This window comes from Talpa occidentalis, unplaced genomic scaffold (assembly GCF_014898055.3).
Source record: "Talpa occidentalis isolate TD23 unplaced genomic scaffold, MPIMG_talOcc4v2.1 talOcc4.12, whole genome shotgun sequence".
Lineage (NCBI taxonomy): Eukaryota > Metazoa > Chordata > Mammalia > Eulipotyphla > Talpidae > Talpa > Talpa occidentalis.
In genome coordinates this window covers 68,145,387-68,159,946 of record NW_023601212.1, presented here as the reverse complement: position 1 = coordinate 68,159,946, position 14,560 = coordinate 68,145,387, and the positions used below count along the sequence as shown (strand labels likewise).

At 40.3% G+C, this 14,560-nt stretch overlaps 1 long non-coding RNA gene across 2 annotated transcripts in view; it reads left to right on the top strand.

Annotated features, from left to right (window-relative positions):
- LOC119241359 (uncharacterized) overlaps positions 1–14,560 on the top strand; it is a 63,226-nt gene that overhangs the window by 6,374 nt on the left and 42,292 nt on the right. For both annotated transcript variants that reach the window (XR_005124303.2, XR_008551176.1), the window contains exon 2: positions 3,452–3,567. This is a non-coding gene — a long non-coding RNA (uncharacterized LOC119241359). The remainder of the gene's footprint in view (positions 1–3,451; positions 3,568–14,560) is intronic.

Genomic DNA, 14,560 nt, shown 5'->3' with positions numbered 1-14,560 from the left:
CCATTCCTTGCAAGTGCTACATCTGCTACATCCCCTTCCTTTGCTGAGATCCTGCTCTCTTCTGCAAGATCCAATTCTAGTTCCTTTGGAAAGCTGTCTGGAAAACCCTTCCAGTTATCCAACTTTTCCAGAAATCTTGTCCTATTGGAATTTTTTTCTCTAGTTATTATCTATGTGACTTATTTGGCATTCAGATCTGATGTAGAGTGTATTTGTGTTTTATATACATATATTTTAATCTCTAGCTAGGTAAAACATTTCTATTTGCCCAAGCCCTAGGTTTGTATTTTCTTATTACCTTCCTCTATTCTCCTACCACAGTGCTTAGTAGAAATCTGGCTCCATACCAAGTACTCAGAGATTTTTAGATAACTTGAAATTTCACAAGATTCCTTGAAGCTCATCTCCAGATAAATCAGGGTATGTTATTATCTTTGTGATGCTAACAGTGATTTAGCAGGATTTAGGCTTAGCACATTGAGAGTACTCTCAAGGGGAACAGGTAATTACTGTGAGAATGTATAGGTAACTGGCCAGTGTTTTTTCAGATTTCTACTGGCAAAACTGGTTCCATGGATGCAAAGTCAACAGAGGCATGACCCTCTCCTCTTTGTGTAGGCTAAGTGTGGGTGACAATAGGACCCTGATGAACTATTAGACAACATGGTAAATATTATGATAGAGGCATGTGTAGGGGACTATGGGAACTCAGAGAAAAAAGGACAACAAAATGAAGCTGGATTAGTTGGTTAGGGAAGACTTCCTGGAGGAGGCATGCTTGGCCTGAATGTAGACACAGAAGAAATGGAGGAAAAGATTTTATTGACCATCACAGACTGAATCAGTAAAGGGTGTTGGATGAAATTTAGAAAAGAAACTTTTCTAAGATAAAGTTATTTTATAAAGACAGCATTGGGAAATCAAGGGGATTTAATTACAACTGCCTCACGAGCAGGATTTGAAAAGGAGTGGGAGGCTCATGGAAACCTTAATTGCTGAGAAAAGTTAAGAGGAGAAATATGACAGAAGTAATGGGTCTGTATGTATGTCATGTCTGATTTGTCATTTATCTAGACAGGTACTCAGCCTCCTGCCTTCTTCTAGGTTAGAGAAGAAAAGATTCTTCAGCTGCTAAGGTGAAGATACCATTTAGGACGTAGACATGGGACTTGGAAATACTCCTTATTCCTTTTAAGGAAGAAATGGTCCATCTTGGGTTACCTCATTGTTAGGAAGAATAATAAGCATTTGTTCAGCGATAATAATGTGAGAGGTGCCTGAAACAGCCCTGAAGCGGGCTAAATAATTTCTTCCTTCCTTTAGCAAATAAAAAACAGCTTGCTTGGTTTCTCTTCCAATTTATTCTTGTGGCTTTCCATTCCTTTGGAAATACAGGAGGATGCTTACTATATGAGCTTTTGTAGCCCAGCCCTCCTATATTCAGAGTGTGTCCTTGTGTGCATTAAGCTGGGTCTGAATGCAGTATGTAGGAAAATGTGATAAATGATACAGCATTAGCAGCTTTTAGTTTGTGAAGTGGCTGCATGTTGAAGACATCTGGCAAAATTATAAATCACAGCACGATGAAAGCATCGCTGACAGATACCAACACAGATTAGTAGCCAGTTGAGAAGGATGGAACTGGACCCCACCCCTTCGGTCATCCACACAGGGATTGCTAGAAAGATGACAAGCTATAAGGGTGGAGTTTTTATAACTGTTAAAGCATGTTGGTGCTGGAGGGAACAAGTCTGTGGATACACATATAAGAGACTGTGTTGGAGAAAACAACAGGTTTCATACACAGGTGTCGGGGTAGATTAGACTGATTCTGGTTCTGTCCAACTCATACTTTGATACCATAATCCTCTGAATCAGGACTTAGATTTTTTTCACAGGTTCTACTAGCTCATGGATCAAGGGAGTCAGTCCTTCGAGATACACACACACACACACACACACACACACACAAATTTCCTTGGTATAATGACATATAAAAATAATATATATTTACATTATAAGTAATTTCCTGGCTATACATATATATGTATTATTTTTAAAAAGATTTATTTATTTATGCATAAAAGAGCTGAGGTACAGGCCAGAGGTGTGGGGGGTGAGTGGATTCATTAGAGACAGAGTGGGGAACGAAACAGGAAGACTGACTGAAACACACTGCTGAGGGGAGCAGGGGACGAAACAGAAGAGGTCTGCTGCGCCATGTGGGTTAGCTCCCTGGTGGGGGAATCGAACTCGTGCTACAGTGGCTGCTGATAGCTTCATAGGTTGAGTCTTAACCCCTTGTGCCACCAGGAAGTCCATACATATATAATTTTTATCTAGACTTATAATTAGATATAATTTTCTTGATGTACATAAATACAAATAACTATATGTTTATATATTTAAAATATAAATATGTAAAATAAATATAATATATATAAAATTTATATATAAACTATGAATATGTAAAAGTAAAAATACTTCTGAGCTTTACTAGTTTACATTTATATAGTACTTTACAGATTGTGAGAGCCAAGTCTCACAGACGCTCTGTTATCAGTTTCCACGGTGATGCCGGCAATGAAGTAACAAGTATCCATGATGTCTTGGTTGTGCACAATGTGTTTTTGCTTGTGGCCATATGGATCTTGGTTCGACTTGCAGCTGACCTTGATCTAGGATGGACTCAGTTGGACTACTCAGCCCTGACCCACATCTTCTCTCTCCCATCAAGCTACTGCAGGCACATTCATATCTATGGCAAGGGTGACTGAAGAAACACAAGAGCCACATGGCTGAATGCAGCATCAAGGTGTGGGGAAACAAACTCCACTCCTTTTGTTGGGGGATTTGCAAAGTCTTCTGAAAAAGGGTGCCCATACAGGGAAGGGAAAAGAATTGTTGAAATAACAGCAATGTGTTTTACAGATATGGCCACATATCTGTGCTGGAGTACTGGTAGTATCTTTCCTTTTACAGATAAAAATGGACACCATATGCTAAGAAACCTTTCTGAAGCCACAAGGCTGGCTAGTAGCATCTCGGAAACTGGAATAGTGGTCTTCCTATTTCAAAGGCAAGATACTTTCTGTGTAACATGCCATGCTTAATTAAGAGCATAAATCCCAGGAATTTTGTTAGGGACTCCCTAGAGCTAGATTGGTAAAGTAATATGTGGCTCTCAATGTTGTGTGAATTGGAAAATGTATAACCTTTTACTATTCTATTCCTATTTCTGAAATCCCTAGCAGTGATATAAAAATATTTTCACAAAATATGTCAATCCAAGGAATTCACCAATCATCTAAAAATTAGTTTAGTTGTAACTAGGTATATTAGTTACAATGTGGTATATTCATCAGGGTCGATTAAATGCTATAATCAGTACTACTAAATATTAATGATATAGAACAATAAAAATAGTTCTTTTCCCCCTCATGTCGACCAGAGCCCAGGCATATAGCTACATCTCATGACAAGGTGGGCTGAGAAATAAAGTTTAACTGCATGGAAAAAAAGAGGATATTGACTTGCCAAGACCCTAAATAATAGACTATAACATAGGTAAGTTTTCTTTTTTCTTTTTTTTTTTAAGATTTATTTATTTATTTATTTATTTATTTATTTATTTATTCATACAAGCACTGGGTACAGTCAGAAGCGCGGGAGGGTGAGAGAATTCACCAGAGTCAGAGCAGGATGCAGAACAGGCAGACTGACGAAGTACACTGCTGAGGGGAGCAGCGGGCGGCAGGAGAGGTCTGCGCACCATGTGGGACCCTCCTCTGGTGGCCGGGAGCAGCCGGGGATCGAACCGGCACTGCAGAGGCTGCGGGCAGCTTCGCAAGCCAGCGCTCAACCGCTGCGCCACCGGGGAAGCCCAACATAGGTAAGTTTTCTAGGGAGATTAAGAGGTATGTATTAGGTGATAGAAGGAACTGGATAAAGAAAAATGGAAGAAAAAAGCCCATAGCTTAAGATTCTAAGGATATGTGTAAATCCTTTACTCTGAAGACATTATATACAATATACTCTCTGCTTAGTAGGCAGGATGGTCATGATGGATTAAGAATTTAAGAAATTAAATCCAATTATATCATTCCTATGCTTAAAAACCTTCAATGTCTAACACTAAGTACATGGGGATATGTTGTTAAGGATACAAATTTGCAACTACTAGATAAATTCTGGAGATCTAATGCATAGAATAATGAGTACAGAGAACAATACTGCATTCTAAACTTCAAAGTACTAGAGATTAAATTTTACTTGTTACCACCACAAAAAAGAAATGATAATTAAAAAAGAAATGATGTGATAGAGGTGTAAACTCATACTAAGGTGGTGGTTATATTGCAATATGTGAATGTATCAAATGAACACTTAAATTTACACAATGTTTTATGTCAATTATATCACAGTAAAAATAAAAAGGAATACATTTTTAATGTGGGCAACATATTCTTCCAAAATACACCCTCTTCCTATTTGTTCAACTTTATCCATAACACCTTCCCATTAATTCCTTTTACTTAGCGATAATGGTCTTTCATTTTGCCCAAAATGTGAGGATAGCTCCTTATTTTTAATGTCATTAATCATATTATTTTTTCCATCTGCTCAGAATCCTCTTTATTCTTTTCTAAGACCTATTCATTCTTTAGTTCTCAACTGAAAAATTACATCCCCTTTGGACCAAACACAGAGCCAAACTTAAGACACCTAATCACAGGTCCAAGAAGCTCAGAGAACACCAGGCAGGATAAATGCTGAAACACAAACACACCCTTACACATATCATTCCACCTGCTTAAAGCTCCAAGAAGGGCTAGTCTTGAAGTAACTAAGGAAAACAGACATTGCATTTAGAGGATAACAGTTCCAGCAGACTTTTTATCAGAAGCTATACAAACCAGAGGACTAAAGGAACAGCTTTCTGAAGGTGCTGAAAGGGGGAAAAAAGTCAACACAGAATTCCATACCTAGAAAAAACATCTTTCTGCAATGAGGGAGATGTAAAGGATATATAAAGGGAGATATATAGGGAAGGGAGATATAAAGGGAAGGGAGATATAAAGGGAGATCTATCTTACCAGATAAACAAAAAAAAATTTACTTCCATCAGACCTAGAACTATAAGAAATATTCAAGAAAGTTCTTCAGGCAAAATCAAACCAAACCAAAAATACCAGACAGAATCTTGATTCTAGACAAAAAGAATTGAAGAACACTGAAAATGGAACAAATGAAGTTAATTTTAAGCACATTATTTCTTCAAATATTCTTCTGCCTTATTTTCTCTTCTCCTGGTTTTCCAATGGTATGCAAATTAGGCTGTTTGATCTAGCTCACAATTTTTGGGTGTTCTATTCTGTTTGTTTCCTTTTTTTTAAAGCTTTGTTTTTCCTTTAGGTTTTATTTATTTATTTATTTATTTATTTATTTATTATTTTTTAAAGATTTATTTATTTATACAAGCACTGGGTACAGAAGCGCGGGATGGCGAGAGAATTCACCAGAGCCAGAGCAGGGAGCAGAGCAGGCAGAAGGACCGAAGTGCCCTGCTGAGGGGAGCAGTGGGTGGCAGGAGAGGTCTGTGCACCACGTGGGACCCTTCTCTGGTGGCCGGGGAGCAGCCGGGGATCGGACCTGTGCTGCCCAGGCTGCGGGCAGCTTCGCAACCCAGCGCTCAACCTCTGCACCACCGGGGAGGCCCTCCTTTAGGTTTTAGTATGGGTAATATCTTTAGCCTATCTTGGCCGAAATTCACTTATTCTTTTTTTGACCCTTGTAAGTCTACTGATAAGCCTATTGGAATCATTCTTCACCTGGGCAACTGCCTTTTGCATTTCTAGAATTTCCATTTGATTTTTCCTTATAGTTTTCTTCTCTCTGGAAATTGCCAATCTCATCATGCATATTTCCCACCTTTTCCACTAAAGTCTTTTAACATAATAATCACAGTTATTTTAAATTCCCTGTTTGATAGTTCTGATAACTGTATTATATCTGTGTCTCCTTTTGTTGATTGATTTGCCTCTTGACAATGTTTTTGTTTTTTCTTTGTACACTTTGTAATTTTTTGATGAAAGCAGACATCTTGTGTGGGATAGAGACCTGGTTAAATAGTTGTTACACCTGGAAATGGGCATGCCTTTCCTTATTCTTAGCATTTAATGTGGGTGTTAAATGCTAATTTAGCCTACTCAGGAGTTAAACCAGTTTGGGGCTTGTTGTTGCTATGGTTACTTTCAGTACAAAACAGGTTTCAGATTCCTCTAGTGAGTTTGTTTAAGGTGGGGGCTAGCTTGCTAGAAGGTTTCTTTTCCTGATGTCTACTGTACCCTTAGTTTTAGGTCTTCACTTTGTGCTGTATTTCATTGAGGGTTTTCCCATGCTTTTGCAACTCTTTCAGCAGTAGACTCTGATCACTTGTAAGTTGATGCTTGTTAGCATGGCAATGGGGAATAGAGAGAAGCATTCTTTATTGTTCTGATTAAATTTCAGTTGTGGGCAGGAACTGTACTTCCAGGTCTTGGGAGTGATGCCTTCTCCGTGCTCACCCTTTACTTTTAGTTGTGGGTCTGAGTCCAGCACATATTCCTACTCCTTCCCATGGCTAGAGAATTTGCCACCCCCACATCCCTTCCCCAGTTACAATGACTTTTTCACTAGTGCCTTAAGTGTGACAGAGTTTCTTGCCCTTCAATCAACACTAAGGCTTTTGTGCTGTAGGAGGGCTGGGGGTAAGGATCTAGGTGGAGCTTCCTGTGTTTCCCACTATGACACCTGTATCACATAGAATGCTACCCCAAGACTCTTGTCCCATTCCCAATCTTTGTGTACACAATGAGGCCTATAGAGAAGGGCCTCAGAGAGGGTATAAATTCTTCCCTGTGTTCCAGGAGTTCTATAGTGTCTTGCTAGTCCAAACAGACCATAGAATTTGTTAAAAATGATAAAGTACTGATCACAAAAATCTACAAAGAGCTGATGAGACTCAACAAAAACAAAGAAAATAATCCAGTCAAAAAATGGACAGAAGAACTAAAAAGAAACTTCTCTGAAGAGGAAATGCAAATGGCCAACAGGCATATGAAAAAATGTTCAACATCACTTGTAATCAGGGAAATGCAAATCAAAACTACCATGAGATACCATCTTACACCAGTGAGAATGGCACATATTAAAAAAACTAGCAACAACAAATGTTGGCGAGGATGTGGAGAAAAAGGAACTCTCCTGCATTGCTGGAGGGAGTGCAAACTGGTCCAACCACTATGGAGAGCTGTGTGGAGATTTCTGGACCTACTAAACATAGAGCTTCCAGCAATTCCACTCCTAGGTATTTACCCAAAGGACACAGAAACATCAATTCCAAAGAGCACCTGCACCCCTATGTTTATAGCAGCACTGTTTACAATAGCTAAGCTTTGGAAACAACCCAAATGCCCAAAAATAGATGACTGGATCAAGAAGATGTGGTACATATACACCATGGAATATTACTCAGCATTCAAAAAAGATAAACACATGCAATTTGCAGCAACATGGATGGCACTGGAAGGGATCATGCTCAGTGAAATAAGCCAGAAAGAAAAAGAAAAATACCGGATGGTCTCACTCATAGCAGGGATCTAGAAAACTTAAATAAGGGACCAGGAAAAAGAATAACTATAAGAAAGTAAAAATCAAAATCAACAAACAACTATGAACCAGAGACACTCTATGGGGGTTGGGGGGTGGGGAGGGGAGGGATTGGGGTCAAAATAAGGGAGTCGTGATTGTATGGGGAATATAAAAATAAAATTTATAATAAAAAAAATTTAGCTGAAGTATTCTTATTTGGGTTCAATGGCTCCTGCCTGAAGTACCATAAGTCCTCTTAACTTTGTCAATAGATTCTTGGAAACTGTGACATTATTTGAAGACCTGCTGTACTCATGTTCATCTCTTTGTAGATGCTATAGTTTCATTAGATTTTGGGTTTGTCAATTTGCCTATTGTCCAAGTTTTTCATGCTGTTAGAAAGGGAGGGATGTTCTTTCCAGTATTCTACATCCTAAGTGTGATGGTAATGCATAATTCTTAAAATGCTATATCAATTTTTTCATTTAGCAAGAATATAAACACTATTTCTCAGTGTTGCTTCCAGGCAGTCTATATCAGAATTGTAAGCTTATTGAAAATACAGATTCTGAAGTTACATGACAGAATTACAAGCTTAAAATTCTAAGGGGTATTCATTTTATCAAGCTCCCCAGGTGATTCTAAGTATTTAAATTTGAGAATTATTGGGTTCAAATCTAGCAGCAACCATTTATTAATGCTTATGATATACCAGGTACTTTTACAAAAATTATCTTATTTAAATCTTGCCACAAACCAATGACAGGAATTTTTATCGTTTGTACAGACCATGCAAGTGGTTCTCAAAGAGGTTAATTAACTTGTCCAATGTAACACAGATAAGATGTGTCAGAGGTGGAATTTGAATCATGTTCTGATTCTAAAGCTGGACATCTTTTAAAAATTGCAATATAATTCATTACTTCATCTTATAAAATGTACAATCAATGTTTTCTAAAATTATATTCACATGATTGTGCAGCTATCACCACTATTTAATCCCATATTTTATCACCCCCATCTTTTAGCAGTTGTACCCTGCTCCCTCCAGTCCCTGGCAGACACTAATTTACTTTCTGTCTGTATGGATTTGTATAGTCAGGGCATTTCATGTAAATGCAATCATATAATATGTGGCCTTTTGTGTCTGGATTCTTTCACTTAGTAAAGCTAAGATCTTAACCACTGTGTTAGAAAATAAGCAGGGCCTCCCTGGTGGTGCAAGGTTTTAGCACTGCACTATGAAGCAATATGCAGCCTCTGCAGCATGAGTTCGATCCCCAGCAAGGTCTCACCCAGGGGCGAGATCTCTCCTGCCTTGCCTGCTGCTCCCCTCAGCAGTGTATTTCAGTAGATCTGCCTGTTCTGTTCCCTACTCTGTCTCTGGGGAGTCCTCTCATCCCCCCGCATCTCTGGTTTGTGCCCCAGCTCTTGTATGCATAAATAAATAAATCTTTAAAAAAAAGAAAAAAAATGAGTGAGATTGTACGGACTATTATTGGCTTGCTAGTCTAGGAGGCAGGAAAAGCATGTAAAACAGAATTCCACCCAACTTAATAAAGACATATTGAAGACCACTGGTATTCCCCGGGCCACACTTCCTACCCCTTGGGGGATGCTTGATGTTAGGAGTGGAGTTTCTGTGCTACAATCTGTACTTGGAAGCAGGGTGTTCACAACCAGTTCTCTCTCAGCAGCCCGGTCCATCCTCTTCCCAGCCCAGGTTGACTGCATTCCAGGTGGGGCTCCTGGTGCCTGGTGACCCTCAGGAGAAGCTGCCCAGAAGCAGGAAGGGAGACGGGAATGTAGGATAAGGTAAAAAGTATCAGGCTTTTCTGCCCTCCCGCCATTAGGATAGATGATGGAACCCTGCGGTCCTGAATGCATGCCTGATGGCGGGCACCTGGAATAGGGTGTGGGCATTTGTAGATGGGATTCACCTGGGCTAAGACTGGGCTTTTAAGGATGGCATCACGGGGACGCCAGCAGAAATAGAGAAGCCGAGAGCAGAGAAGCAGAGAGAACGCCGGAGAGCCCAGAAAGAGTAAAGACTTGCTGGGGGTTGGGAGGCCTGCTAGCCTCTCGGCCCCCCAGTACCCCTGCCTGCTGTGTACCTGGTGAATCCCAGTAAAAACCTGCAAAAGCCACGGAGGGCTCCAGGACTCTCTTTCCTCCTTTACCCCGTCTGCATGGGATCATGGAAAACCTGCTCTGTGGCCATTCCTGCCCCTTACAGGAGGAAGCCATGCTAGTTTGGGAACACCTGCGGATGTGTCTCTGCTTCACCCAGAGGCACTGAAGCTCCCAGTATATGGGAACCCCCTCAAATTCCAGAGGGGATACTGCTGTGCCCAGACCTGATGGCACCAGTGCAGAGCTCTGGACTGGGTAATTAAGAGCACCCCTCTACCCACTGCCTGCAAACTCAAGTTCTCTGAGCCTTCTATCCTTGGTGATGTTGGAGCATTAATGGCTGGATGAGGCCAAAATTCTGGAATGTGCCTGAAGTGATAGTTTCTTCCCCTCCAGAAATGATGGTTCTGGTGTGAGGCAACCCTCTACAAGGCATTGCAAAAGTTCTGGATTTGATTTTAGATAAAGTTGAAATAAAGTATTTGAGTAAAACAAAAATGACTTACTGAGTTGCTCCTTATGAGCAAAGCATAGGGCTAGATACTCTTCTGGTATTGGTGCATATCAGAATCATCCTGGAGTATGGTAAAGAGATTTCTGGGCTTCACTCTCAGGAGATTCTGATTCTAGGGTCTGAACAGCCTCCTGCCCTGACCCTGTGCTCCTAACAGGTACTTTTAGGCGATGGTGAGATAGCTGGTTGGGGCAAGTGAAGCACACCTGGAGGATAATCCCTCTCAGCATTTAATGTGCATGTGAATCACCTGGAAATCTTGTTAAAATTCAGTATCTAATTCACCTAACAGTTTGGGATGGGGCCAGAGAGTCTGCATTTCTAATAACTTCCCAGGTGGTGCTGAGTTGCTCTTCTGGGGACCACCTTTTGATGGCAAAGCTGTAGGGGATACAAGGTCAAGGATGAGAAGCCTGGTTATCCCTTAAGGAGCTTATGGTCACGTGCAGGTGCTGGCATACTGCTGACTGTAAGTCAAGGCAAAGTGGGCTAACTGTCCTAATAAAGACCCCAACCTGCTCTGGATGACCCAATAAAGACCCTCTGTGTTGCATTGAATAATGAGACATCCAAAAAAAAAAATGGTGTATGCCGCATTTGATAAACTATTTAGCAAGACAGGAAATTGTATTACATACTTGACACATATTTCCATCCCAAATGGCAAGTATCTTTAAAAAAAAATTGACGCTAATGTGTAAGCCCTAATTTTCCAGAAAATTCACTGATGTGGAAAAACTTCATTTCCTGATAACGCCGGGTAAGTCTGTGTTTTGTAGGGTGCTCCATATGCTGTCGGTGCTCATGAATTGTTCAGCTTTATTATCCTCATTAACAGGGATAATGCTTGCTTTTTAACAATCATGATCACCATCTGGAGCCTGGAAAACCAGAGTTTCAGGCTCAGGTAGAACAAGGAGGTTGTCCTAACTGGGTCCCAGCCCAATTGTGTCTTTACTGCTTTAGCCCTGTCCAGGCACCCAGGAACCACACAGACAGAGGTGATGTCAGTTCAAGAGAAAACAGAAACAGCAAAAAGAAATCATAACTCAGCGGGTGCAGGAACTCTCACTTTGACGTCACTGTTTAAATTCATTCTAATCTTAAATATTCATAAAGTGCCTTTCCATGTCTGTTCCCCCCACAGCCCCAGTAACCCCTGACTTTGCTGTTGGCATTGTGAGGAGCAGACTTATATGACTGCTCTCACTGCTCTCAGGGTGAATTGGGTTTGAGCTCCCCGAGTATTTTCTCTTGGTGCTTCACACAGAAGGGTTGCCTTGGAAGGAGGAAGTGGCTAGGCTGCCAGGCTTGGTAACCATGGAGACTGTGCATCCCTGCCCCTATGAGTTCTTTAAGCCACCTTTCTAGACCTTTCCCAGGTCTCTCCTTTCAAGCTCTCCTGGCTGGGAAGAAAGTAGCTTGCCAAGATTGGCTCAACCCTAACATGTAGGGGTGATTCAGGAGGACCAACCCCATTGCTCTTTCCTGGTACCTAAAGATCACTTTTCAGGCTAAGGGGAGGAACTGGAAGAACTGGGAAATTGATGAAACAACATGAGCAAAAGCTCTTCAAGGGAATAAAAGATCTGCCTTTGATCACCAAACACAGAAGATAAAATGCTCACATTCAAGAGTGCACCCCACATGCTCTAAGAAATTATACCTAAAATTTTGCTGGAGAGATGGCACGTAGGTAGGTTCATTGAAGATGTTTTCCTCGGGAAGGCAAGTTTCCGGACAGATTCAGGGGTAGAAAAAGCAAAACTCCAAGGTGATCAGAAAGTGGTGTCCCTTTGCACTCCCTTAGTAGTCCCCTTGCAAGGGCTAATGTTTTTTCAGGGACACATATATGGGATAGTACTGTGAGGCCCGGCAAAAGGAGAAGGGCATTGAGGGCCATGTGTTGAGGTTTGTAGCCCTAATCCATCAGCAGAAACACAGCCAGTTCCAGAGAGGGTGCACAACAAAACAAATCAGGCATCCCCAGGTTCAGTTCTCCCTGAATTTCCAGTCTTTCTTCTCTACCAGTGGCTGCTTCCTCAGCATATCTTCCTTGCATTTAGCTTCTGCCATTGGTGTGGGATTGAAAAGAGATTGAGACCAGATGTTGACATTGCATTGAGACTCGAGACACAATTAGGGGTCAAACCAACCACTTATGTTTTCTTAACTATTTCTCTGTTGATGTGTAGACATAGTGAATTTACACCAAAGTGTGTGTTCTAGCTTACCTCCACCTCCCCACCATCCTGGAGACAAGGGTGTGTGATGTTGGAGCAGGAGCAAAATGTCGTGTCTTAGGCAGAAGGAATGTTTTTCCACAAGGGAGTGAGGAGTCATGCTTCTTTTCTGTTCTAATTTTTTTTGGGGAGGCTCAACAGGGGGTGTTATTTTATTTTATTTTTTTATTTTATTTTTTTTTATTAGATAATAAATTTTATTGTTATATTCCCCATACAATTGCAGCCCCCCCATTCTGACCCCAATCCCTCCCCTCCCGCCCCTGCCCCCCTAAAAGTGTCTTTGGTTCTTAGTTTTTTGTTGATTTTGATTTTCACTTTCTTATAGTTATTCATTTTCCTGGTCCCTTATTTAAGTTTTCTAGATTCCTGCTATGAGTGAGACCATCCGGTATTTTTCTTTTTCTTTCTGGCTTATTTCACTGAGCATGATCCCTTCCAGCGCCATCCATGTTGCTGCAAATTGCATGTGTTTATCTTTTTTGAATGCTGAGTAATATTCCATGGTATATATGTACCACATCTTCTTGATCCAGTCATCTATTTTTGGGCATTTGGGTTGTTTCCAAAGCTTAGCTATTGTAAACAGTGCTGCTATAAACATAGGGGTGCAGGTGTTCTTTGGAATTGATGTTTCTGTGTCCTTTGGGTAAATACCTAGGAGTGGAATTGCTGGATCATATGGAAGCTCTATGTTTAGTAGGTCCAGAAATCTCCACACAGCTTTCCACAGTGGTTGGACCAGTTTGCACTCCCACCAACAGTGCAGAAGAGTTCCTTTTTCTCCACACCCTCGCCAACATTTGTTGTTGCTAGTTTTTTTAATATGTGCCATTCTCACTGGTGTAAGATGGTATCTCATGGTAGTTTTGATTTGCATTTCCCTGATGACAAGTGATGTTGAACATTTTTTCATATGCCTGTTGGCCATTTGCATTTCCTCTTCAGAGAAGTTTCTTTTTAGCTCTTCTGCCCATTTTTTGACTGGATTATTTTCTTTGTTGTTGTTGAGTCTCATCAGCTCTTTGCAGATTTTTGTGATCAGTCCTTTATCATTAGTGTTGGGTGCAAAAATGTTCTCCCAGTTGGTGGGGTTTCTCTTTGTTTTTGTTATTGTCTCTTTTGCTGTGCAGAAGCTCTTTAATTTGATGTAGTCCCAGCTGTTTATCTTCGCCTTCACTATCACTGCTTTGGGTGATGTGTCTGTAAAGATGTCTTTAATGTGCAAATCACGTAGTGTTTCGCCTATATTTCCTTCTATATATTTTATCGTTTCAGGTCTTATGTCTAATTCTTTAATCCATTTTGAGTTGATTTTTGTGTATGGTGTGAGGTAGTGGTCAAGCTTCATTCTTTTGCATGTAGCAACCCAGTTTTCCCAGCACCATTTATTGAACAAACTTTCTTTGCTCCAATGCATAGTCTTTGCTCCTTTGTCAAAGATTAGTTGACCATAAATCTGTGGGTTTATTTCTGGATTTTCTATTCGATTCCATTGGTCTGTATGTCTGTTCTTGTTCCAATACCATGAAGTTTTGATGATTATGGCTTTGTAGTAGAGTTTGAAGTCTGGGAGTGTGATGCCTCCATTCCCTTCTTTTTTTTTCAGGAGAGCTTTGGCTATTCGGGGTTTTTTGTGATTCCATATGAATTTCATCAATAATTGTTCTATTTCTTTGAAGAATGCCATTGAAATTTTGATTGGAATAGCATTGAATCTGTATATTGCTTTCGGAAGGATGGCCATTTTAATAATGTTTATTCTTCCAATCCATGAGCAGGGGATATCTCTCCATTTCTTTGTGTCTTCTTCTATTTCTTTTAACAGTGTTTTATAGTTTTCTTTGTATAGGTCCTTTACCTCTTTTGTTAGGTTTATTCCCAAATATTTGATTTTTTTTGTTTCAATAACGAAAGGGATGGTTTTTTTGATTTCTTCTTCTTCAGATTTAGTGTTTGTGTATAGGAAGGCTACTGACTTTTGCGTGTTGATTTTGTATCCTGCCACTTTACTGAACTGATTGATGAGTTGAATTAG